At 38.4% G+C, this 26,201-nt stretch overlaps 1 long non-coding RNA gene across 1 annotated transcript; it reads left to right on the forward strand.

The window, feature by feature from the left end:
• LOC141381301 (uncharacterized) lies at positions 1-22,858 on the forward strand. Its single transcript, XR_015481324.1, has 5 exons — positions 1-526; positions 7,415-7,479; positions 7,680-7,803; positions 8,320-8,543; positions 21,123-22,858. It is a non-coding gene; the product is annotated as an uncharacterized LOC141381301 (long non-coding RNA).
• The last annotated feature ends 3,343 nt before the right edge of the window (positions 22,859-26,201 follow it).

Consider the following 26,201-nt stretch of genomic DNA (forward strand, 5'->3'; position numbering starts at 1 on the left):
CACATTCCCAACATACACACACACACACACTGCAGTCTTCAGCGCTCACATCCTTATTCGTCGCCGCGGTGGGCCATGCGAGACCCCCCGAGGCCCTGTTACCCATCTCTGTCAGTCACTCACAGATTCCTCTCACGTCTCAGTCTCACCCACTCCCAGACAGTTACTTATTTTCATCACTTCGTTGAGGGATGCTGCAGCTCTGTCTCTAAGAGCCCATTTCCAAGGCTTTTTACCTCCAATAGAGTGATAAAAGGCTGTCAGAAGGGATTCTGCGCCATGTAGAGGAAGATCAAATACCATTTAGAGCCACAGGTCTGCTAGTGGAACTGGTTGCCGGACTTTGTAATTAGTCTCCCTGCATGGTTGGTTAGCAGCATATGTTGGGTTAGGGATGCTGGAAGTTTCACACACCGCCCAGTCTGTTCATTGACTGCTTGATGTATTAATGCACACTCCAAATGGCAAGCGTTTTCTTCACATGGCTTGAGGACTGCTCATATTCTACTTCCACTTGTGGATAAAGGTAGGCTTTTAATTTGTATTCGTATCTGAAAGGTCTGCCACACTCATAAACGTTGCACACTGAGTCTGATGTGCGATTCAGAGTTGATTCAAGCAGTAAAGCTCTGCTCTATCTTTTCTTCAAAAAATTGACAAAAAAGAGAGTTCGCCTCTTTCTCAAAAAGCTCACTCACTTTCCTTTGGCAAGGTCCCTGATTTATCAGTAGATATATTTTTATGCAGGTTTTATGCAGTGGATGCCCTTTCATCCAGAACCCAGAACTTAGAGTACACTTCTTTCTCACACACACACACACTCAATTAGCCACCTTAATTCATCTAGTACTCAGATAAATTAGATGTGACCACTAAGAATGCGCGAGTGAAGGAATGTGACCACACGCAATGCTGCAGTGTTGCGTGGTACTGCACAAAATGGTCTAACACAAGAAAGACATGACCAGCAAGGGGGCAGTTATGTAACAAAATGAACATACTGAACTGATATAGCAGCGCACACACAGGGAACTGCAAAGGATTACAAAAATCGGATTCAATAAAATCTAAATAAACTTAAATAAAACAAACAAAAGCTATAACAAATTAGCCATATATATTAACAAAGCGACCAAATCCCATATTTTACATTTTTGTACAGAGAGGTCATGTTTTGATCTTTGATTGGTCTCATGAAATCACGGGATGCAATTGTGCAGGTCAGAGTTCACCAAGGTTGAACTTTGCAACAAAGCGAACTTAAGTTTCCAGTCTCTCCCATTCGCATGCGTATGAATGGAAGTCAATGGGGCAAAAAGTGCAGTGTGACCATGACTTTACACTTATGTGCATTCCTGAGCATTTTTGTGTTTTTGCCCTGTTGTGTTTCTGATCTTGGACTGTTTCCTAGTTTTTGATTGTTTGGTGCCTGCCTCGACCCGGATTTCAAATTACACTTTGAGGATTACCCGTGACATACTGTAGTTGTGTGCTCCTGTGTTAACCCCTTGCCTGTATGGCCATTCTTCAACAAAGCTGCATTTGGAACTTCCACCCCGTTGTATGCTCTTGTACGTTACAACATGAATGTAATTAACACAACATGAGGATTTTGGAATTTATCAAATTTATCAAACATGTAACAGATACAATGAGCAGGGCATTTGAAAACAATTTAATTATGGTAAAGTCTGGGATTAGAGAAGGTTCCTGAGCTGGAACTCAAACACAGGTTGCCCGAAGCATAACAACTCTCTATGTAAAAGCCCTGCCTGTGAGGTTAACGGCTTCAGCAAACAAACATGTTTCAAAATAATGATTGTCAAAAGTACAGGTGACCCTCAGGCGCTCCCGGGTGCTGTGTGTATTATAAATTAAGCCTCATCAACGGATATCAAAGTCTTGTCATCAGCATTAGAGCAACATAATCTCATTACGCAAGTTGCCTGGAAACAAATATACTTATTATGCAGAGCCATTTGTGTTTTGTTCCTGAACTTTATGCTTACAGCACTCTGGCTCTGTTTAGACATTAAAGCAAATCAGGTGGACTGTTTATTTAGGGGGCATTTTTACCCTGAAGTATAAATGTTCATTAAGATAATGAGAGAAATGCAAAAAAACCTTCCTGCATTCCTTCTTATATGCAATCTTACAATCCTTAAAAATGCAACGGGAGTGGATTTGTTTGTGAGTGATCTACTGGTAATTTGTGAATTAAAGAACATACACAGCAGATCATTTTCATAATGTGTAATGCAGCAATTTTTCTGCGACTATACATTGAGATGTGAATACAATTTCATAAGATGACTTGAATAGCTCTATTTTGAAAGAAACCGTTATTTCAGATTCACTGTAAGGACTTTGTAAACGAGTGAATCATGCATAAAAAATAAAGATGAAGAAAGAAAATTGCCAGCATAAACAAATATAATAGAGTAAAGATTAAAGTGAAGTAAAATGTTGCTTCATGGTTTTTCATAGTCAAACATCATTCAGGTACAGAAACAGTATAATTAAAAGTAACTGTACAGGCAGAGTTGTCTTGCTCATCCTCCTCACAAGTTTATTTCTTAAAGTAGAGAGTCTTTCAAAGGCATTTGCAAATTGATCCAATCCAGAAATCATTGTTTATAATGCATGAACTCAGGCTCATTCTACGTACACCTGTAAACATTTCTGAACAGTGCGAAATATGTCACAGGAAAAAGGTTTTTTTTTTTTTTGCAGTTTTTGCAGAGCCGCTGTGTATGATTTTTCAAATCTCATATTTCTCTCGTGAGTGCCATTCTTGCCTGCTGTTCTTGCATAAATCCAACAGAGGCCACTGTTGACTGACTAACTGAGTGACCATTTGACCAATAATCCCTTCCAGCAGCTTCCCTAAACCCAACCAACAGTGTTTTCAAAAGCACCAATTGACCTGATTACTCTCTTTCCCTAACCCAACCGACAGTGTTTTCAAAAGCAATGCAAAAAGAAAAGCCCTGATTTTTACCATGTTCTCAGATAGTACCACATTCTCACCCTGTTATTTACTTGTTTATTCATTTATTTATTTATTTATTTATTTATTTATTTATTTATTTATTGATGATTGATTGATTAATTGATTTATTTATTTATGTTATTTGTTTTTGTTTTGCCTGCTTTCTGGAACCATTCTCCACCAGACTTAAACCCTGTCGTTGTGGTCAACTCCTCTCTGCGTCTCAAGTACTGTACACCGACGTACGTGGCGAGCTACTGAGCAAACTGGTAACCAGTGGTGTGAAGTAACAAATTACTAATACTCTAACTACTGTAACTGAGTAGTTTTTCTCAGGAATTGTAATCCACTAAGTAGTTTTAAAGGGGAAATGAAGCACTCAGTCAGGTTTACCTTATTATTAACATTGGATTCCACTTTAATGAAAATATATTAAACAAACTCGATTAATGTAACCATTTAGCAGAAAACAGCATGTTTTGCTATAGATTTTAGACCTAGGGTACAGCCATCTTGGAATGTCGCCGTGTCTGACGTCATGGGGTTGGTTAAGTTTCGTCCGCTGAACACAAACAATTAAAGAAAAAGAGACTGTAAAGCCTAATTTAACCCAAAGCGTAAAATTGTGGATGTGCAGCCGCTGCAAACACAAGTATCAGATGTGTGTCTAATGTAAAATTATATATTTATTCTATATTCTATATATTTATTGTTTGCCCCTTTTAATTACTGCACTTTGTTTCACTCTCTTTATTACGCTGCCTGACTGTCTGTGTCTGCCTAGGTTGCCACCATGATTGTAACGGACTGAACTCAGAGACTGCACAGCCTAATTTAATCCAATGCACAAAGTTGTGGACATGCATCACAGAGCTGCTGCATATACACACATTTAAGTGTCTTCAGTAGTGTGTTTTTCCTTTGTTATTACTGTTCGTTTGATACGCTGTGGTCCACTCATGCTGCTCCAGCACTGCTTGATGAGGTGATTTACATTCAGACTAATGCAACAATTAAGATCATACATGACTTTACACTTTACCAAGTCACGTCTGTGTGGGTTATGTCAAGACATATTCCCTTATCAAGTCAATCAACTCGATCTTTCAAAATGTATGAAGGATAAAACCTGCCATAAGAAACACCGTGCCGAACTCAGTTTGGTTTGAACATGAGCTGAGGTGAGGGGGTGTAGAAGTGAAAGTGCACTTTAAAAATGTGTACTTTTACTTTCCCTTGAGTACATTTTTAGCGCAGTATTGGTACTTTTACTCCACTATTTTCCTTCAACCTGCAGTTGTCTTTTTTCTTGTCTATGGGATTAGAAACATTAGTCCTGTGATACCTAACCAATAAAATTGCACATAGAAGGTAAATTGCATCATAACGAAATATCTCAAGACATGGTCAATTTATAACTGGAGTTTGGAAGCATTAAAAGTGTCCAAGAAGATGTTCAAAATCTTTACACACATTGACCCAGAGACCGTTTAGATGCATGTCATTGAAGATAAGATGGCGGCTGTTCACTGCATGATGACTAAAATGGCCTTAAACAACCAGCAGGTACAGGATGTCAACATGATGTCAGATTGACGTTGTACCCCAAAGTCATTGGGACGTTGCATTTTGTTTTTAAATGAAAATCTGGGTGACGTCTGAACCCAACTTCAGGCCGACATCAATATCCAACTTCCAACCTAAAATCAACCAAATATTAACGTCTAATAATGTTACAGCTTGACGTGTGGACGTTACTACTATGTCGTCTATCAGATGTTGGATTTTGGTTGCCATACCTGACAAATAACTGTCAGTATTGATGTCAATATGACTTAAGTTTATGACTTGACGTTAGATTTTGGTCGCTTTCCAACACAACCTAAAATTAACCTAATATCAATGTCATTTGACATTGTACATCATTTGACTAAATAACATTGTCCTTAGACACTAGCTAGACCTTGAATTTTGGTCACCTGATCTAAATTGGTCATAATTTAAATTTAACCTAATATTAACGTCTTATGATGCTGTGTGCTTGCTGGGCAATAACTAAATGCACTACAGAATGTTACATTTTGCACACATCCAAAAATTTCATGTAAATGCATCAGCTTTTTACAGCATAATACTCACTACTAACAACTCAATTACTTTTGAAAGGGCTACTTTTCACTCATACTTTGAGTAATATTCACTACAGATCCTTTTACTCTATTTGCACTATATTTTGAGGCAAGTAATGGTACTTTTACTCAAGTAGGACTTTTCAGTACTCTTTCCACCACTGCTGAAAACAACAGAAAAGTCGTCAAGTTAAGCGTTCTGCCAGTAACACGAAAAGAAACAGCCATCGGTGACATCATACCACCCTGTATTGTTCATTTTAAAGATAAAATGCTATATGGACAGACGAACCTGGACTGTGTATTTGTTGGACATTCTCTCAATGGAACTCTCAACTTTCTGTATACATGGTCCTAATGTAAAAACTGTCAGTATATGGCATTAAGCTTTTGGTGTTGTGTCATTCTTTTTTAAGTCTTTATAGAATTTCTTTATAAAATTATTTGATTTGTTTATTTATTTATTAATAAATAAATAATTGTTATTTTACATTTTTTTATTAATCTTTTGAACTCTACCAGAGGTGGGATGGGCAGGAGAGGGCTTTAAATTTGCTCTTGTTTATTTATTTATTTATTTATTTTATTTTTTATATTGTTTCCGGAAAAACTCAATAAACAGTTGTTAACAACAACAATAACAACAACAAAAATATATAAAATGCTGCTATACGTTCCTCTGGCTACATAATTTGCACTCTCCTGAAATGTATACAGAGGTACATTTTCACAATGAGCCTGTGTTGGCCATTTTTGAACTGATATTGTGATGTGTAGAATTTTTGTCCATACTATAATAATAGAGTCTAGAATCCACTTTGAACACTATCAAAGTAGTGATTAAAAGAGAATGAATGCTGTCAATAGGGACTAAAATGTAAAATAAGGTATAGATAGACATTCTTTACGGATAAATTATTACACAAATGTATCTTTGTAAATGTTTTGTACATTTTATTCTGAGGTTATACTGATTTCAATAGTTTGAACAACATCCTTTTTTTCTAAATATCTTCATTTGTGTTTTATAAAGGTCATAATGGTTTGGAAGGGATATGAAACAGTAATTTCTTTCAGAGCCTATTATGTACAGCGGAAATTGTTTCTTTTGATTATTTTCCTTTTTTAGGCCAACTGTTAATGCCCACTAAAGCAATGACCCAGCATAAGTGCCAGTGAACCAGCTGCAATAGCAATGAATCATCAGTACTACTGGGTTTAAGTGCCCCTATTATACCATAAAAAAAACATTTAGAAGGTTTTTTTACATAAGTCTTACATACATTTAAGGTCTAAAAATGCTTACATTTTTTCATAATACACATTTTACATTGACTAACTTCTCATTTCTTTCTAAACTCCTCCCTTCTGAAAGTTTACAGAGCTCTGATTGGTCAGATGGCCTAGTTTGTTATGATTGGATGACCATTTACAGCAGGAGACAATAACTTTATATGTTCTGCACTATGATCTAGACTTTAGCACAGTGCATCAATGGTAAAAATTTGAAAAAGCATAATAGGGGCACTTTAAGTCAGTTAATTAATATTCAATAGCACTCTATTATTAAAATATTTATAAGCTAAGCTGTTAAGATTTTAATATTTCCCAAAATGGAATAAGCATTGTTCTCCACTGGCTGCATGCTAATCGTTACTGTCTTCATTTACACTGTAAGAAGCTATTAGTTTGCTTCAATTAAAAAAGTGAACCCCTTGCTTTTAAAGTGTTTAGTTGACTTAAAAAATGAGGGTTAAACTTTAATATAATGGCCCATTAGTTAATGTAAGTAAATAAATTATGTGCACAATCAAGTCAACTTAAGTCAATCAAGTTAACTCACTTTCAACCCAGATTCTTAATGGATGGCTACCCCTGTATACATTTCTAGAGAGTGTGAAATGTCCCAGGAGCTATGTTTTTTGCAGTTTTTGTTTTCACAAATCCACCAGAGGTCGCTGTGTACACTTTTTGAGATCTCAAGTTTCCCGCTAGAGTGACATTCGCGGCTGCCGTTCTCGTGTAAATCCACCAGAGAGCGCTGACTGACCGACTGACCAACTGATCCCCTCACACACTCCCTTACCTAAACCTTACCAATATTATTTTTCAAAAGAAAGTGTTTTCAGAAAAGTTTCCTGATTTTTACCATGTTTTCAGATCTTACCATGTTCTCACCCTGTTATTTACTTGTTTGTTTTGTTTTTGCCTTTTGTTTTTGTCTTAAACGCTTTCTGGAACCGTTCTTCACTGGTCTCAAACCCCGTCATCGTGGTCAATTCTGCCTCCTAAGTCCATTAGCGTAAGTGGTGAGCGACAGTGAAATCTGGTAACAGCGGAAAAGCTTTCCACACGAAAGTAAGTGTTCAGCTTGTAGTGTGAAAACAAACAGAAACCGTCATCGGCATTATACCTCCCCGTAGCGTTTGTTTGAAAGATAAAATGCAGTCATACATATTTCTGGCTACATAACTCAAGCTCTCCAAAAATGTATATGGTGGTATCATGTATTCACAATGAGCCTATGTTGCTTTCTTTTTACTCACTTTTTTTTCAAGAGTTCACACTTAGATGATGATTGTTAAATAAAGCATGTTTGGCATGCTGTCCCAGAGTCTCAGAAGATCCTCGAGCCCAGGGCTTCCTCCCGTTTCATTGGGAGAAAGGGGAGTCTGAGCTCAGGTAGGCCTCGAGAGCTCACCTGCATTCATTCATTCGTTAATTTTCTATCGGCTTAAGCTGCGGTCACACTTGACTTTTCTCCCCATAGACTTCCATTCATACGCACACGAATGCGTCAGACCGGAAACGTAGGGTCATGCGTCAAATTTTGCAGGTTGCTGTGGTGCAAAGTTCAAGCTTGGTGAAATCTGACCTGCAAAATTGCATCACTTGACTGCGTGAGATCATCGAGGATCAAAATAGATCTCTGTGGACAGACATTTATAACGGAGTAATCGCTTGCTTTTTTAAATGTCTAATAAGCTTGTTTAATCCTGCCCCTTTTCGCATCGCCGCATGACAGAATATTGCATGCTCAAACTCTAATGCGACCGCAGCTTTAATCTTTTGCTTTTAGGGGTTGCCACAGTAGAATAAACCCCTAACTATTCCAGCAAATGTTTTACACAGCAGATTCTGTCCTTATCCTCGCTCTAATATATTACGGCCAATTTAGTCTGTTCACTTCACTTATAGCGCATGTCTTTGGACTGTGGGGGAAACTGGAGCACCCGGAGGAAACAGGGAGAACATGCAGACTCCACACAGAAATGCCAACTGGCCCAGCTGGGGCTTGAACCAGCAACCTTCATGCTGTAAGTCAACAGTGCTGACAACTAAGACAACTGCCGCCTCACCCTGAAATATGCTAGGAAAAAGTAGTCAAGATGGATGGATTCTTCAAGATGAAGATAACTAAGGTAAGGAAATCCGCTTATTTATGTGTGTTTTGGATTCATCTGATTGGTAAATAATATGATAGCTAATGTGGGACCAGCCATGGTCAATCATAAACACGTACTCCTCCCGAAATTAGTTTAGAAATAAAGTTCACAAAGTAAAGTCAACTTGATGCTTTTAAGTCACAGGTTTAAAATAAAGTCCACTTTTACACTTATAAACCACTTTTTAGAGTGTACTGCGAGTGCTATGGAGCTTGAAAGTGGCCACATCCGTATATGTGACATTAGGAGATTTTTGTGTCACGTATGTGTGACATGGCCATTGCTCTGCTTCCCGTGTTTGCCTTCAGGTGACCTTGGACAAGCGGTTGGTCTGGGACAGTTGATGCACAGTTTGCAATCGTTAGAGCAATTACAACAAAAACACAAGGCCACAGGGAGCAATTACACACTCACTGTTTACTCGCCCATGCTAGAGGCCAACAGGATCGAGGGACTGCTGAGAGGTAGAACGGAGGAGAGGAGATGAAATCCAGCGAAAGGGCAATGAAAGAACAGAGGCGATAGGGCACAGGAAGAGAATAGAGAGGGCAGACAAGACGAGTGAGGGAAAACATTTTGCTTGGGGGCAGAAAACTTAGGGGAAATTCACTGGAGAGGATCTGATGTCTGGAGGAAACACGATACTCACGTTTGGTCCCACTGAAAAGCCAGATTAAAAGGCACTTTACGCTGTACGTTGTAACCCAATTATTCCCAGGTTATTTCCATGAAAGAGAAGCAGAAGCCCATGTATAAATTACACTCTCAGAAAAAAGTACAAAGCTATCACTAGGGTAGAATTACTGATATTATAGTAGATTTCACTTCAAATGACTTTTGAAAGGCCAACAATACAGCTTTTATTCTCATGCAAATGAGTTGGTAATAAATTACTTGAAGGGGCTGTTCATAAGACTGTCGTAAAACCATTATAATCATGACATGACATGACATATGTCATGAATATTTAGGAGATTTTCTACAATGTATTTAACATTTCAGAATTTTTCCTGGAAAAAAAAAAAAAAAAAAAAACAGTTACACCTCCGTTCTAAAGGACCGGTAAATGCTGAACAATTTTGATGAAAATATATGAAGAAACACTTTTGCATGCCGAGATGTACATAGTATGTGTTTGTGCTGGTGCTCACTAAAGCACTTCTTCACGTGCACATGCGTCAAGCAACTGAACTACAGCTTGAAGGTAAACAAACATCGGTTTATCATAAGCATTTTAAGATGAACATAGAGCAGAGATCAACATAGAAGGAACATAGACATGTAATCTTACTAACATCTAGCAGCTAAATGATTAGTTACATTACACCACTGCTATTAAGTATCATTTGCTCAGTTATGTCTTTTTTAAATGCAAAGGACACGTTGTTTGAGATGTCATTGTTATGGCAACGTGAAATAACCAAATACATCATGACCTGTCTTTGTCATTGTCGTGATAACTTGACATTATCAAGACATCATAAAGTGGCATAAATCTGTCAAAAACATGATTGTCATGAGGCCATTATAATTGTGTTATTGAATGTTAACAGTATCATTCATTTATGTCTTGATCTCAAATTTAAGGGTAAAAAATGTATTTGTCATTAAAATTTCACTCAATGTTATAAAAAATTAGTGATGTTTGTAAATTCATTTTGTTTGCAGAAAAATATTCACGACACAATTATAATACCCTCATGACCAGTGTTGGGGAAAGTTACTTTTGAAAAGTACTGCATTGCAATATTTTGAGTTACTCCTCCATTTTCTTTCATGGAAAGTAATGTGTTATATTATTTTTAAGTTGCTTTTGCATTACTTTTCCTTACTTGGCTGAAGTTTGATTACTTTCAGAATTTGCATGGTGTTTTTTAACCTTTTTTTTATAGATAAACTCTGAATTTAACAACCACCTATATAAGTACACCTTCATTTTCCTTTAAACGAAATGTAGGAAAAATTATATTCTGATAACTTTCTGGGCCCAGAGCTATACATGCTGTATACAGATTAATGAAAGCATGTAATGCCTTTGCTACCTTTGTATGTTTTGTGTTATTAGTTAAGTAAATTCACTGTCCACTGAGATAAAGACTGCAATAAAGCCTAAGACTAGCATAAAATTATTTTTTAAGGCAAAAAACTATTTTAAACCTTTAGAATGCTTAATAACAAAATGAATAGCTGTTTTGTTTCTGGTGGCGCAGTGGGTAGTGCTGTCGCCTCACTGCAAAAAGGTTGCTGGTTCGAGTTTCGGCTGTGTCAGTTGCCGCTTCTGTGTGGAGTTTGCATGTTCTTCCTGCGTTCGCGTGGGTTTCCTCCGGGTGCAACAGTCTACAGTCTACAGCCTAAAAACATCCATGTACAATAGACTGTAAAATATATGGACGTAGTATCTGTGACGTCACCCTTAGGTTTCTGAAGAGCACAAATGAAGCTAAAAGTAGGCGCAGCCAACTGTTACCATTTTGTTCGTGCGTCATCGCACCCATGGCAGAATACCAAACAAGGGCAAAGAGGTGGAGAGTGAGCGGAGCATTTTGCTTGGACCTGGCAGACAGACTTTACTTTGGGAGAAACGCTTAATACTTTAATACCTGCGACTCGTTTGTGTTCTGACCACATGTGCTTGGCTGTACACTATATCAATGAAGTGTTTAGACTTTTAAAAACACTGCTGTAATACACAGAGCCACTAAACATTGTTCTTATGACGTTTTTAACTGGAGGAAAACGTGAAATACGTCCAAAAACACTTCAATTATAGTCTGTGTTAGTAAATGCAAGACTATTGATGAAATCCATGCATAATACTGTATGACAAAGCTTCAGATGACTCTTGTTCTAGATGTTCTAGAGCCTACAGCTAATCAAACTGTCAGATTCTGCTGGGCATTACAGCTCTAAAGAACATTATAAATGATAAATGATCTTAAATAAAACAAATACATTTATAGAGATGTTATATAAGTAATTTCATTCACCAGGGAAATGGAGGCCACGTGAATGATTTGTGAGCACAATTAAGTGCACATAGCATGCCACGTCGTCTGATAATTGTAGGAAATAATCCCAAAAGCCAATTGACTGTGTAAAGAAACATTAACCAACACAAAAATACGATGTATATGCCGAGTTCGTCAGCTATTTAGCCATAATCAGCTGATGTCACAAGACAGCAAGACCTAGCTGTCACTCAAGTGGCCACGCCCTTAATTATGCAGACTTAATATAACTTAATAAAAACAAAACGGATGAGTTATTAAAAAAATCACCCCCTCACTGTTGTCATGAAGGTTAATCATGGCTATATGCACCAAAGCCATCTTTTGTACCAGGCTGTGAGCATGTTTTTATCAGCTGTAAAAATGGCCAATTTCCCATTGCAATAAGAAATGACCTGGGCTGCGTCCGAAACTGTCTACTACTCAGTAGGTACTGTATTTGAATTTAAATTAGAAAATTTCGTTCTATACAGTATGAACGTGAAAAGTATGAATGGAATTCGGACATACTACATTCGCCATTTTGTCATGGTCACGTGACCTATCTGCATCAATTGCATCGCTTTACTCCCATTCATGAATTCGTTTGAGGGGCATCATGGGATAGCGCAGCGTGCATGGGATGCGCACTCTAGAATCTCACAGGAAGTAGTAAGTCATCCGGGTACTTCTCGCATACTGATTTTCGAATTCTATGAATTCGGACATACTACTCGGCCCGCATACTGATTTTAGCGTACTATATAGTATGGAAGTATGCGGTTTCGGACGCAGCCCTGGACTTCCTGGAGCCAGCCCCCTCAAGGCGAGTCGATGAATTTGCAGTTTTGGTTACTTACATATTGGCTTCCCGAGGGAGAGCGGGAGGTGCCACTTGTGCAATACAGGTGAATTGGGTAAGCTAAAAATTGTCATTAGTGTATGAGTGTGAATGGGTGTGTACGCATGTTGCCCAGAGATGGGTTGCAGCTGGAAGGGCATCCGCTGCGTTAAGCGTACTGGAAAAGTTGGCGGTTCATTCCGCTGTGGCGACCCTGGATTAATAAAGTGACTAAGCCAAAAAGAAAATGAATGAATGAATGCTTCTGTTTCTCACTGTCTGTAGTGATGATGGGCGATTCGCGAATGAATCATTTGTTTTTAACTGGATCTTCTAAGTGAACCAGTCAAACCAGTTCATTAAATTTAATAGAGTGTTAATGAAACAGTTCACGTCTTCAGTACTAACAAACAAGATACCCCCTCTGACTTGAAATGCAGCTGACACCCTTCCAGCTGCAACCCATTACTGGGAAACACCCATACACTCTCATTCCAACACATACACTACAAACAATTTAGCTTACCCAATTCACCTGTGGGGGAAATCGGAGCACCTGAAGGAAATCAATGCAAACACGGGGAGAACCTGCAAACTCCACATAGAAATGCCAATTTTATTATATTCCACTGTAAAAAAGCAGATTCAAGCACATATGGCTGGAAACAAAATAATAGAAGCAGGTGTTACACAAGGTTTAATATTATAGAAGAAAAATAAAGCTGCAGCCAACAATACAGCTACAGCAGACTATTATTAAACTTGTAAAACTGATTTGACTCCAGCCAAAAAAGCAACTCAAACTATTATTATAATAAATAAATAAATTCAACAATCATAGAACTTGATTCTGACAGGGAGCCGAGACACAAAGAGAACTACAACAAGATGTAAATATGGGGGTGATGTTGACATCTAGAAATCTGTTTATTTTAATATTTATATATAAATTTGTAATATGTGCAAATAAATATGGTTATTTAAGTCAAATAAAAGTTGTTATTATTGAAAACATTTTAAATAGTCTACAACATTCTAGATAGCGCTGGTACATACTGACAATAGCACCAACTGCCCCTCTACACAACTGAGGCCAGAGTTCAACACACTCAATCAGCGCTTCAATAACCTTGTTCGACTAAGTGTTAACAATTTGTCCACTACTACTGACAGCCATGTTAATTGCACATCTTTCCCTCTCCTACTAATCTGAACATTCCATTTAAATGCAATTGAAACTTGTTTAATAAGACTCTTGCATTACCCTGTGATTAATAAATAAAGACATGAGATAATTAAGAACAAGAGTCCAATCAAACATAAAACAATAAAGTCATTAATTCATAAATCCAATGGTAAATGTGATAAAAGGGATACAACTTTCACTCCAGCTTGCTATTTTTGCTAATAAAGGAATAGTTCACCCAAAAATATAAATTTTGCCATCATTTAATCACCATTCACTTCTCACAAACCTGTTTGAGGTCCTGCTTCTTCTTCTTGAACACAAAATGTGGTGTTTTGAAAAATGGTAACCATTGATTTCCATACACTACTTGACAAAGGTCTTGTCACCTACCCAAGATTTAGGAACAACAAATAATAACGTGACTTCTGGTTGATCATTTGGTATCAGAAGTAATTTTTTATGAAAGGCACAGGCCTCTAGATTATGATTATTTTACCAAAATGAAATATGATCAAGCCTTGTTTTTTTATTTATTTAATTAGGACAGTAAGGTCTGACTTTCCTTAGACAAAAGTCTTGTCACTGAAATAATGTATAGTATAAAATATAAAGTCATGGTGCAGTGGGAAAAGTCATATTGTGTATGACTCCCATGAGCTTTAAGGACTGCATCCATACATCTCTGCAATGACTTAAATAGCTTATTAATAAAGTGGATTGGATTGGAATCTGGATTGGCAAAGAAAGCATTCTTGCAGGACTCATTCAGCTTCAATGCCTTCTCCTTCATCTTACACCAGACACACTCAATAATGTTTATGTCTGGTGACTGGGCTGGCCAAACCTGGAGCACCATGACCTTTTTTTTAGGAACTTTGGTGTGGAGGCTGAAGAATGAGAAGGAGCCCTATCCTGCTGATAATTTTGCCCTTTCTTTGGTTTTGAACCACCTGAGAGTGAGTAAATAATCAGAGTTTACTCTACTGTAAATATTGTAATGTGCTTATAAACCATAAGTTCATAACCAGGCACTAAGATGGAAAAGTTTCCCAGTAACGACGAATTTACAAATTGCAAATCTTACACTAATCTACTGCACTCCATTATGTCGTGCTCTGTTAAAGTGACACAATGGCTTAAAAGTCACATTTTCAGGCTGGTCTGCCTCAGTGGTCTAAAAACACTTGTCAATGTCAAAATGATTTAAAAGACCAATTACACTTGAAGAAGGCAGAGGGTTTACGGTTCGCAGAAATGGAACAGAAATCCAGTCAAAGCATTAGTTTTAATGTTAAAAAAGCATGAGGTAAGACTAAAGTAGCAAGCCCTTCATTTACGAAGGTCGTTTTACTATAGTACTATAATAACAGTGATATCCAGTAATACAACTACCCAACTTCAAATTGCATTGTTTGGATTTGAAACTGTAATCATAGGCATAGGTAACACTGTGGTGCATTATGTAGCACAATCGCCTCATAGCAGGAAGGTCGCTGGTTTGAGCCTCAGCTGGTTTAGTTTGCATTTCTGTGTGGAGTTTGCATGTCTTGGTTTCCTCCGGGTGCTCCGGTTTCCCTCGCAGTCCAAAGACATGTGGTATAGGTGAATTGGATGAGCTAATTTGTCTGTAGTGTATGTGTTTGAATGAGAGTGTATGGATGTTTCCCAGTGATGGGTTGCAGCTGGAAGGGCATCCACTGCATAAAAAATTATCGTCACCTTAGAATTATAAGGTTCTATCTAACATTTTTGTTAAAATTGAGTTATTGACATATTAAATGACAACTTATTTACAATACGTGATGCTTTTATATGTTGTTTACATTTTAAGAGTTTTTATTTAAAAACAAATGTTATGCATATACTGTTTGCTATATGGAATGCAAAAACTTTGAAGCGCAATATCTCAAAATCATTCAGAAAACCTTATAATTGCAAGGTGACGATAGGCTGGATAAGTTAGTACCTGATAAGACGTGTTAGTACGTGATTTGTGTAATTCCTAACTGAATGTGACAAGACAAGAACCCTTTCACATTTCCAACATAGTATATTAAATACAAGTGAATGTGTGCAAGTAGGTAAAACTATACTACACCTAGAATTTCTTATATCATTCTATTTCTTTACTAGTAACTTACATAGTTGAAAGATGTGATTACGTCCTTGGTGAGAACACAAGAAAACAGTGCTGATAAAGCACTTCAATGTCTCACTATCGCAGTAATACCATTAAAGTCTTAAGGTTTATTCACAACAGGAAAGCCTGTTAGTTGCCCATTTTCATCTTCATCTTGTTCATTGCCTTTTTTATAGTGCTTGACATGGATGGATGAACCAGAATTAAAAGCCTAAGTCATATTTTAAATAGTGGAACATTCCAGAAAATCAGTAGAGGTACTGTATAATGCCGGTGTGAATTATAGTTAAAATAAAACTGATTCAGATGAGATTGGTATAAATGTCACAGTTGAAGTTCAGTTTAATTGAGTTCAGTTTGCAGTTCAGTGGTGTTTGCTTTCACACAACGATGAGAACTGAAATTGTAAACCATGCATATGCCAAAATCAGCCAGGTGGACAATGAAAGCCATGCAACTGTGGAGAAAAAATGTATATAATCCAGTTCCAAATTAACAATACAAGTTATATTCTTTGGTTTTTAAAAATGTAATTTCATTCAAAACTCTAAACAGTCCAGGTATGAGAGACATTAAACCTGAGCATTGGTAGATTCTATCGTGATGCAAACAAGGTCTCAACAACGATGCCTTTGTCTTTATGGAAACCATTGAGGCCAAAGAAAATCTTTTGTTGATTAGATTTGGGTGGGTGAAACTTGTATCTGGATGGGTTCTTTCACCTATCTATATTACTTGTAGTAAACTTACAACATATAAATTATGTGTGGTTGAGGCAGCCAAATATGGACCAGCTTCCGGTTAGGAGAATCAGGAGAGCAGAAGGATTGAAATTTAGATATTTATTTTCTCCAATATATGCACCCGCTAATGTCTGTAGTATGAATAATGGTCAACAAAGAAAGGAGGAAATATAGAAACAATTACAAATTATTATTAGTAACTGAAATTAAATTCCATTAGCATTGACTGACACAATACACTGCACCGATAGCATTTATCATCAAATAAGGATATTTAACTTAAATATATTAAACAGTACTATCTGTACTCAGGGCGAAGCAGTGGCGCAGTAGGTGGTGCTGTTGCTTCACAGCAAGAAGGTCGCTGGGTCGCTGGTTCAAGCCTTGGCTCAGTTGGCGTTTCTGTGTGGAGTTTGCATGTTCTCCCTGCGTTTAAGTGGGTTTTCTCCGGATGCTCCGGTTTCCCCCACAGTCCAAAGATATGCGGTACAGGTGAATTGGGTAGGCCTAATTGTCCGTAGTGTATGAGTGTGTGTGTGAATGTGAGTGTGGATGTCTCCCAGAGATGGGTTGTGGCTGGAAGGGCATCCGCTGCGTAAAAACTTGCTGGATAAGTTGGCATTTCATTCCACTGTAGCGACCCCGGATTAATAAAGGGACTAAGCCGACAAGAAAATGAATGAATGAATCTGTACTCAATGTGACAGTATAGCTAACAATAAAAATTGAAGTAATATTTGGTTGGATACGCAAACACAACAAATCAGCCGTCTATAATGATTACTTAAAGCTCTGGCATAATGAGGATTCAGCAGAATTTTTGCTCTGATTGCGACCGCAAATAACCAATTAGGTGAAATTCTACGGGTAATATAAACATCAGAAAGAGCAACGGCATGTATGTTGTGTAATTATTAAACATCTCATGGTTCCAACTTACTTGTATTACAGTATATGAACACATTACAGACATAACATCAGCATATGCATTCAAAGAACATAGAATCACCAAGCGGCGACACTCTAGTGTGATTTGGGAAAGAGCCACCAGATTGCACGGCGGCCATTTTGGAATGAAAATTCCAATAGAACAACTGCATATTATAAGTCTGTAAAATAAACTGTTAAAAGTGCTGATTATTGTGATAGTAAGTGTTGTATTGTCGTCTTTCAGGTTGTATCTCAGCTTTAATGTGCTTTTTAAATAAATAAATAAAAAACAAAGCAGCTGCTTGCCAGATCCATTCATTTATTTTCTTGTCGGCTTAGTCCCTTTATTAATCCAGGGTCGCCACAGCGGAATGAACCACCAACTTATCCAGCAAGTTTTTACGCAGCAGATGCCCTTCCAGCCGCAACCCATCTCTGGGAAGCATTCACACACACACTCATACACTACGGACAATTTAGCTAACCCAATTTACCTGTACCGCATGTCTTTGGACTGTGGGGGAAACCGGAACACCTGGAGGAAACCCATGCGAAGGCAGGGATAACATGCAAACTTCACACAGAAGCACCAATTGAGCCGAGGTTCGAACTAGCAACCCAGCGACCTTCTTGCTGTGAGGTGACAGCACTACCTACTGCGCCACTGCCTCATTTCTTATATATATATATATATATATATATATTCCAATGGACAGCCAATCGCTTTCATTCCAAAATGACGGAATCCGGGGCTGTTGCAATTAACGTTCTATTGAGTGTCGCCTCTTGGTGATTCCAAGCTCTTTGACGCAATGATGGGAAGTTTCTCAATATGCGTTCTTGTTGATACTTGCGTTTTGTGTCCTCATGAAAAGTCATCAATTGTCGGCAAAGTACTATTCCACTTTAAAGCTCACATCTTGCCAAGTAGAGATAAAATTCCCACATGTGTACTTGCTATGCCCCTTTGGCCTAAGATGCTTCGAGAGGTGACTTGTGCGAACTTGCGAAGCACAGGTATCCCAGAATGCATTGCAGCTAAACCAGCAAACGCTAATGGAAAACCTGCACAGTTTCAAAAATACTCCTTTACTGTGTCACAAAATAAAAGTTTAACAGTTTTTCAGGCGTTAATGTAGTTTTTTAAAATTCGAATCGGCAGTTTATTCACAAAGATAACGCGTCTTTGGTGATGTGCCTCAGCTTATGCAGACTTTGACCCCCAGCCTGCCAGCGCAAGCTTCATCATCCCCTCCCCCGCCGAGAGCAGCTTTACTTTGGCCAGTCCATCACGGATGTACCGCTGGATCTCATTCATCACTCCATTGTAGTTAAAACATGATATTTAATACATTTTTTGTATATTTAACGGACAGTTTTTGGTCTTTTAATTCTATTATTTGTTCTCAGGTGTATTATTTTGGCAGTATTATTTTGTTACCTTTTATAATTGTCTTTAATTATTTTATTTTGTCGTGTTTACGCAGTTGCTTGACGTTATATATATTTCTTATTGTGTATGTCTTGTACTTTACACTTGTATAATGTTCATTGTAGTTTATTAAATCTAATAATCAAAGACAAGAGTCTGTGTATAATAACCCATTTCACTTCACATTTATAGTGATTTATATTTACATGTTCTTAAAACAAAAATGTAGATTTATTATATCAATATAATATTAATTACAGGGCCGTGCTTCATATAATTCAATAATTTTATTGTTAATGTGCCGTGAGATCGATGAATCCATGGTGAGGTAAGTGACGTTATAAAGTACACTGCTGTTCCATTTGAAAAAGTACCCCACTTGTGTCCTCGCAACCTCGGGAGTTCATTCTTCCAAGTCTGAACTAGGCAAGTCTGAACTGTGCGTTGTTGGTATTGAGAAACCGCCATGGAGAACAGGTCCCACCAACAATTGACCTCTTATAAACATGAAACAAACTTTAGTTCCTAGTTCTTTAGATAGGATTTTAGTTTTTTAGATAGGACTCTTGTAGACTCTAAGACACTTAGGCCCCGTTTACACTAGTGCGTTTTTATTGTAAAACGGCGCTTTAGATCAAAAACGATCCACGTCCACACTAGCGTTTCAACTAGTGTTTCTGAACATCTCCGTCCACACTACGCCACCAACAACGTATAAAGCGTGACCATTCGCACACTCTGGGCATGCGCGTTCTAGTATAAACAGAAAGCATGTGTCACGCTCGGCATTTGGTTATTGTTAGTCAACAAACGCCGGTTGAACATTGAACGCAATGGCAAAGAAAGCAAGAGAGGTATTTTTGTGGACAGACGACGAGGTCGAGTCTTTACTAAATGGTACAAATGAATAACTACACAATGAAACAGACAATAGTGCAAACAACGCTCCCATTTCTGTGTCCATGTTGTTGTTTACAGTGAAGGCTGATCTGCTGTCTTCCAGCAGCGTTCAAGCCATGTGTTATAGTCATGTGATAGGGGCTTGACAAATAAGGATACGCAATGATACAAAAGCCCCAATCAGGTAACGAATTTCAGCAGCCCCACCTCTGTTTTCAGATGTCTCTGTTTTCCCTCATCCACACTGAGATGGAGCAGCAGCATTTTAGAATGAAAACGGCCTCTCCAGCGATTCCAAAACGCTCCGTTTTCGGCGCTTGAAAACTCCGGCGTAGTGTGGACGGATGGCGTAACTGTAGCAAAACTTATGAAAAATGCATTAGTGTAAACGGGGCCTTAGTTAGACTCTAAGAGACCCTTGTGAACTCATGCAGACTCTGATAGACGTCTTGAAGATGACTGCAGAACAACCAACACATAAAGAATTTTGCTAGAAAGAGTCTTTTGGTTTGGGTTCTGAAATGGCCTACACAACCGTCATCTGTGCTGGCCTATGAACCACCACTGACAAACTTGTCTTGGAGTAATGAGGGACTGTTCACATATCGCAAATAGAGTGTGAAGTGGTTGTGAAATATTTATACACATTTCAGTTATAACAGTAGACTAGTTAACAGCTAAACACCACAACACATTTGGTCACACTTTATTGTGATGGTTTGTTTGTTAAATTTAAGTTACATTGCATCTACATGCCAACTAATTCTCATTAGATTATAAGTAGACTGTTAAGTTGGGGTTAGAGTTGGGGTTAGAGTTGACATGTCCTTGCAAAGTTTCTTATAGTCAGTTAAGTGTGAGTTGAAGGAGCAGTTATCAATAGATATTATGCAGACAGTTTGCTAATATTCAAATGGACAATCAAAATAAATTGTTACCCATGTTTTTCTATTATCCACAAATGAAACTTGTATCAGAGCTAGAGCATAGTCTGGAGTTGTCTAGTTGGACGCCACTGGTGCACAACTCAATCTATCAAACAATTTAAAAGGTGCAGGGCCTACTGTAAATGTGCTAAAACAAGGTCTGATCATATTCAAACTGTACCAGAGTTCAGCTTGACCACTATTTGTCGAGAGTATAAATTGCTGTATTCACACCTCCCCATATCTGCACCAGATGGGGACACAAGCTTGAGTTCGAGTTCAATTCAATCGACCAATATAGACAGGCGTAAAAACTCCCATACAAAACAAATGTGGGAAAACTGTTAGAATGTAATGGTGTCCGTACCACTATAGTTCATTTTATCTCATACTATCCAGTGCTTTTTTCCAGATAGGTTTCAATCAGACCTCACTGTTTTCATGCTCTTTCCTATCTGTCATCACAGATACTGTCCTGACCAGACCTATGGTTTTCTGCTGGAAGATGCAGAGATGGACGAGGTCGGCTCTCTCACTGGTGACAGAAGATGTACAACCGCTCAATCTAATTTCTGAAAGGACACAAGACTTTCTGCTGCAATCACAGGCTTTAAATCCATCTCTCCGTCCTGACCTTTCCTGTACCGCACTGAAGGAGAAGAGGGGGGCGATGGAGGGGATTAGCAATTGCCTGGAAAAGCTTCATTTTCCAGTTTCAGCATTTGAAACAACTGAATATGCCACTGTACCTCTTCGAGAATGTAGTAGAACCTCAGAATGCTATTTCCATGAATACAGAAGTGCTCCCACTGAGCACATAAACTCTGAGAAACTTCCCCCAAAAAGCATTTCAATCAACATCACGAATGGCTCTTTAATTATTCATTAACATTCATTGGCAACTCGGCTAGAGTTACTGTGGACACCTGCGGCAGAGAAGCTCCTGTCCGATTCCTGATTGGGGTGTGTGGATAGAGAAATGGGGAAGGAAAGAGAGAGTAAGAGGACTCTGTGAAACGAAGACTCATTCTGGAGGGCAGAGACCCTTAGTGGCCATACATCAGCTCGGAACAAAATAAAAGATTTAGCATTCTGTCCTACTTACCATCAAACATCCTGGCATTCCCTTGTTATTTTAACAGCTCCCGGTTCAATTTTTAATGCAGGCATATGCTTATGCTAAAACCTCACCCTGCTGCTTTCCCTCACTCTCAAGTTCCTCCTCGTCCCTTCAAAGACAACAACATTCCCATCAATTCAACAGAACTGAGATTAAAAAAAAAAAGGATTTGGGGACACAAGACATGCAAATATAATGAAGTGACATGACTACAAAAAACACTTCTTGTCGTGAAGGTTAAAATATTAATAAAACAGCAGCAGACTTCTATATTGTGTTATTTTAGGTTCCTCAAACAGTTCAGGGTGATGCAAGTAAAGCCAAGGCCATGGGTTTGATTTCTCAGAAATAGATAAAATGTTTACCTACAGGTCTCTCAGAGTAACAGTGCTTGTCAAATGGATGAATTTAAATGTATGAGGGACTCTTGACATAAGAAGAAGAGAAACTCTCCCAAAAGGTGAAATGCTTTGATGTGATGAAAGCTCTGGCACTCAGATTGATTCATACCTCACATTTCTAAAGGAAACATTTTTAGAAATTTGACAGTAGATGGAAGAATCACCATGAACCCATTTTAACACTGTAATAAGATGAATTCCGGTTAGAAAATGGAATTTTCAACTAAAAAAAAAATTAATAAATAAAAATAACATTTCATATTATTAGTTTTGCAGTTTTCATTTTGCTGGATTTTTCTCAGAATTCTGTAATTATCCCACATTAATGTCTTTCAAAACCTGTACGACGTTTGTAAATCTGTGATAAACAAAGTTAGATATTTGGAAGATCATTTTCACTGAAATATACTCTGGTATTTTACAAAATGGTCATACCAAAACACAATATATCATGCATAACTAATGCACAGTTAGCCATGAGTCTTAAACAACTAAATCAACCATTAATGATTACCACATATTGTAGCAACCAATATAGAGTCTGATTAGCAGATTAAGTAACAGCTTGTTGTAATGAATTAAATGTGTCATCATTTATATTTCCAACTTAGCATTAACCAATTATGTGAACAAATGCATTAATTGTCATAACGGTAATTACAATAAAGGTGTCTTACGCATATCAACTTTCAGTTCCTTCTTTAATCCTTATCTAATGATTTAAAAATATATCATTATCATCACTTTAAGTAGTAAGTAGTCATTTTTTACATCATTGCTGCCATTTTGTATCAGTGTCTAAAACGGACATGCAGTACATTTACAACACAGTAAACTCTAAGTAGGTGGTTCCGCTGTGGCAACCCCAGATTAATAAAGGGACTAAGCCGAAAAGAAAATGTATGAATGAATAAATTAATGAATGATATTTAAAGCTTATTGATGAGATCCAAGCCCTGTGAAGAGATGATGCCAACCATAGAGGTTCTCAAAGACCAACACATACAAAGAAATGATGCCAACCATAGAGGACTTCTAAAAGTCTCCATAATCCTGGACCAGACCGTATCCTGAGCAAATGATGGAAGAGTGGGGAGCATGAGATTGATTCCTGAAAGAGCCAGTGACTGACGAGTCTTCACATTGATCCCGTGGGCCAGCCTGCTCACACGTCTGTGACCAACTCACACCTGTAGTTTCTCCACCTTGGACGTCCAGTGTTGTCCAGCCTCCGGCATCTAGACTGCAGCTCTACACAAGAAATTTAGCTAGAGAAGAAATGGTTGTGCCCAATTGAGCCCGGTTTCTCCCAAGGTTTTTTTTTCCTTAACGTTTGTCAATTGGTGAAGTTTGTTCCTCGACACTGCCGCCACTTGCTTGCTTGGTTTGGGACTTCAGGAGTTGCAAATTGATGGATTTGCTCTTCAGTTTTTGGACTTTCAGCAGTGAAAATTAAACCACACCGAACTGAACTAAACTGAACTTAAACTCTGAAATCTGGACTGACAGAGTTCAATTTCAATTTACCATAACTTCTACAGTATGTTAACATTAGCCAACATTAACAAAAAACAAATGGTAAACTGACTTTTTGACATACTCCAAATGCATTTATTTGTTTCTTTATTGGATATATTGTACCTCAACTAACTTGATACTGAGGCAAAATGTGATCATTTGGAACGAGACCATGTTTTAATTGGTCAGAATGATGTGGCCGTTATTTGATTGGTTTAAAAATTAAACGATTCTAAATCCATACATTTATTAGTATGATACTAAAGACAAAGGGATTTGCAATAGTGCATTAAAGCCTTGTCCATTTAAACCCCTGACGAATGTGCTATTTTTTAATGTACAGCTTTCAGACTATACGCAATTGATTATTTAAGTTTTCTTTTTAATCAAATTTACATAATGAACTACTATATTCAATCCAGGCTCATTCTGAAAATGTACCCTTATATACATTTCTGGAGCATGCCAAATACATCCCAGGAGGTACTTTTTTGCAGCCGTTGTTTTCACAAATACACCAGACGCTGCTGTGTATGCTTTTTGAGATAGCAAATTTCTTTTGCGAGTGCCATTCGGGCCTGCTGTTCTTACATAATTCACCAGAGGCCACTATTGACTGACTGACTGACCAATTGACTGACCAGCCCTCCTCCAACCTATTGTGTTTTCAAGAGTACCGATTGTTCAGCCCTTGTACATCCCTAAACACAACCGATAGTGTTTTAAAAAGCAATCCAGATAAAGAAAAGCCCCCGTGGCAGCCTGATTTTTTACCACATTTTCAGATTTTACCATATTACCACACACGAAAGTGAAGACCGGGGAGGGGGGATGGAAGAGGAGGTGGAGGTGATGAGGACAAAATTGAAGAGCGGGAAGAAGGAAGGGGTAAGTGCAGACAAAAGTTAAAAGCCAGGGGAGGCAAAGGGGGTCGTGGCTTCTAATTAAATTTTTGGCGACCCCCAAAATGCATGGGCCCTTTGAATCGTCCTTACTTCCCCCACTTACTTGTGCCACTGGTGTCTGTCAATATAATCAGATTGGGAAAAATCACATATATTTCAGTATATTAGCTCTGACGTATGTGACTCTAATGAATCGCAAACCACTTTACTCTGTGCACCACACAGTTATTTTTACGGTTGCACTTAGGAAAATGTGCCACGTTAATGCTGATTTCTCATTTTACTGTTGACAAAGATTGAGAACGAAGCTGTTGCATGCGATTCACCCCACAAGCTTTTTGGCAGAGAGCAGAAAAAAGCCATTTGTGCCAATGAAAACAGAACAAAACGGAGGCAAGCGTGAAAATCAAAGTAGCAAAATATAGAGAGACAGAGAGAAAAAACATCCCATCAGTTTGCCGCCAAATGCAGGGCGAAGGATGGCTAGGAGGATGAAGAGGAAGTGATGAGCGGCCCGGAGGAGAAAAGCGCCTGATGAAATGATTGCAGGATAGAGAAAATACAAGAAGGAGGAGATGGATGCTAGAAGCACGTATCTGTGGGGCCAGCAAGCTCGGTAATCATCGCACCCCTCATTTCCTGCAATTCAACACCTATATTGTCTCCATCAGGAACACTGCACACGCAAAAAAACAAACAGCAACACTCTCAACGCAAGAATATGAACCTGATTACCTATTGTGCAGTGTTTATAATTGCAAAACAGAGAGAAAAAAAAAACAGTACACACTATAAAACCTCAGCTCTAGCCTTTCCGAACAACATTAGCCTGGTGAAGAGAGACGCCACCGAAAAAAAGCCAGCTGAAGAGTGGGAGGAAACAGAGGCGGCCTGCAGTTTCTATGGAGATTTCAAACTTGATCATTCAGCTACCATGGCGGGCTCAGACAGAGCCGTCAAAGGTCATCATTTATTATATCTCTCATCAGCTTGGTGTGTGTGTGCGCTCAAAAGAGTCAATGAGTTCATGAACGTGTGGCACGGCCGTGATCGAGAATCACAGCGAATACACAGCCCTGTTTACTGTGTATGAATTATGTTTACCGTCTATGCTGACTTGTCCGCTTTGAGGGAAAAAAAAAGACTAACAATAGTGGATGGTAGGGAGGGGCGATGGATGGCAGAGAGAGAGCGAGAAAATAGAAGGAGGAGGACGAAGGCATGGCGTGAAAGAACGAGCTTCAACGATGTCACTCAAACGCCAGGGATTCATTAGTCAGACAGCATTGCAGCAACTCAGCCATGAGATATCCAAACATTTCACACTGGGCTTTTTCATTTCCCCTCACCTCTTTTTTTTTTCTTCTTCTTTAACGGCTGGGTTTTCTTTCTTGTCAGTGATCCGAGAGAGGGTCAAAGCTTCAATACTGAACCTCTGCTGCTCTGTCAAACAGACAGCTAAAGCAAAAACATAGGGTTGTTTGAACATTGAGAAGTAAATGCAGCTGGTCAAGGAGTATTATGGTTTAGAGAGGACTGGAGACAGCCTGGGGGAGAGTGGGGTAAGATTGGCAACTTTTGCATATTCTGTCTTCTATACAA

The sequence above is a fragment of the Danio rerio genome, chromosome 3, assembly GCF_052040795.2.
Source record: "Danio rerio strain M-AB ecotype USA chromosome 3, GRCz13ab, whole genome shotgun sequence".
NCBI lineage: Eukaryota > Metazoa > Chordata > Actinopteri > Cypriniformes > Danionidae > Danio > Danio rerio.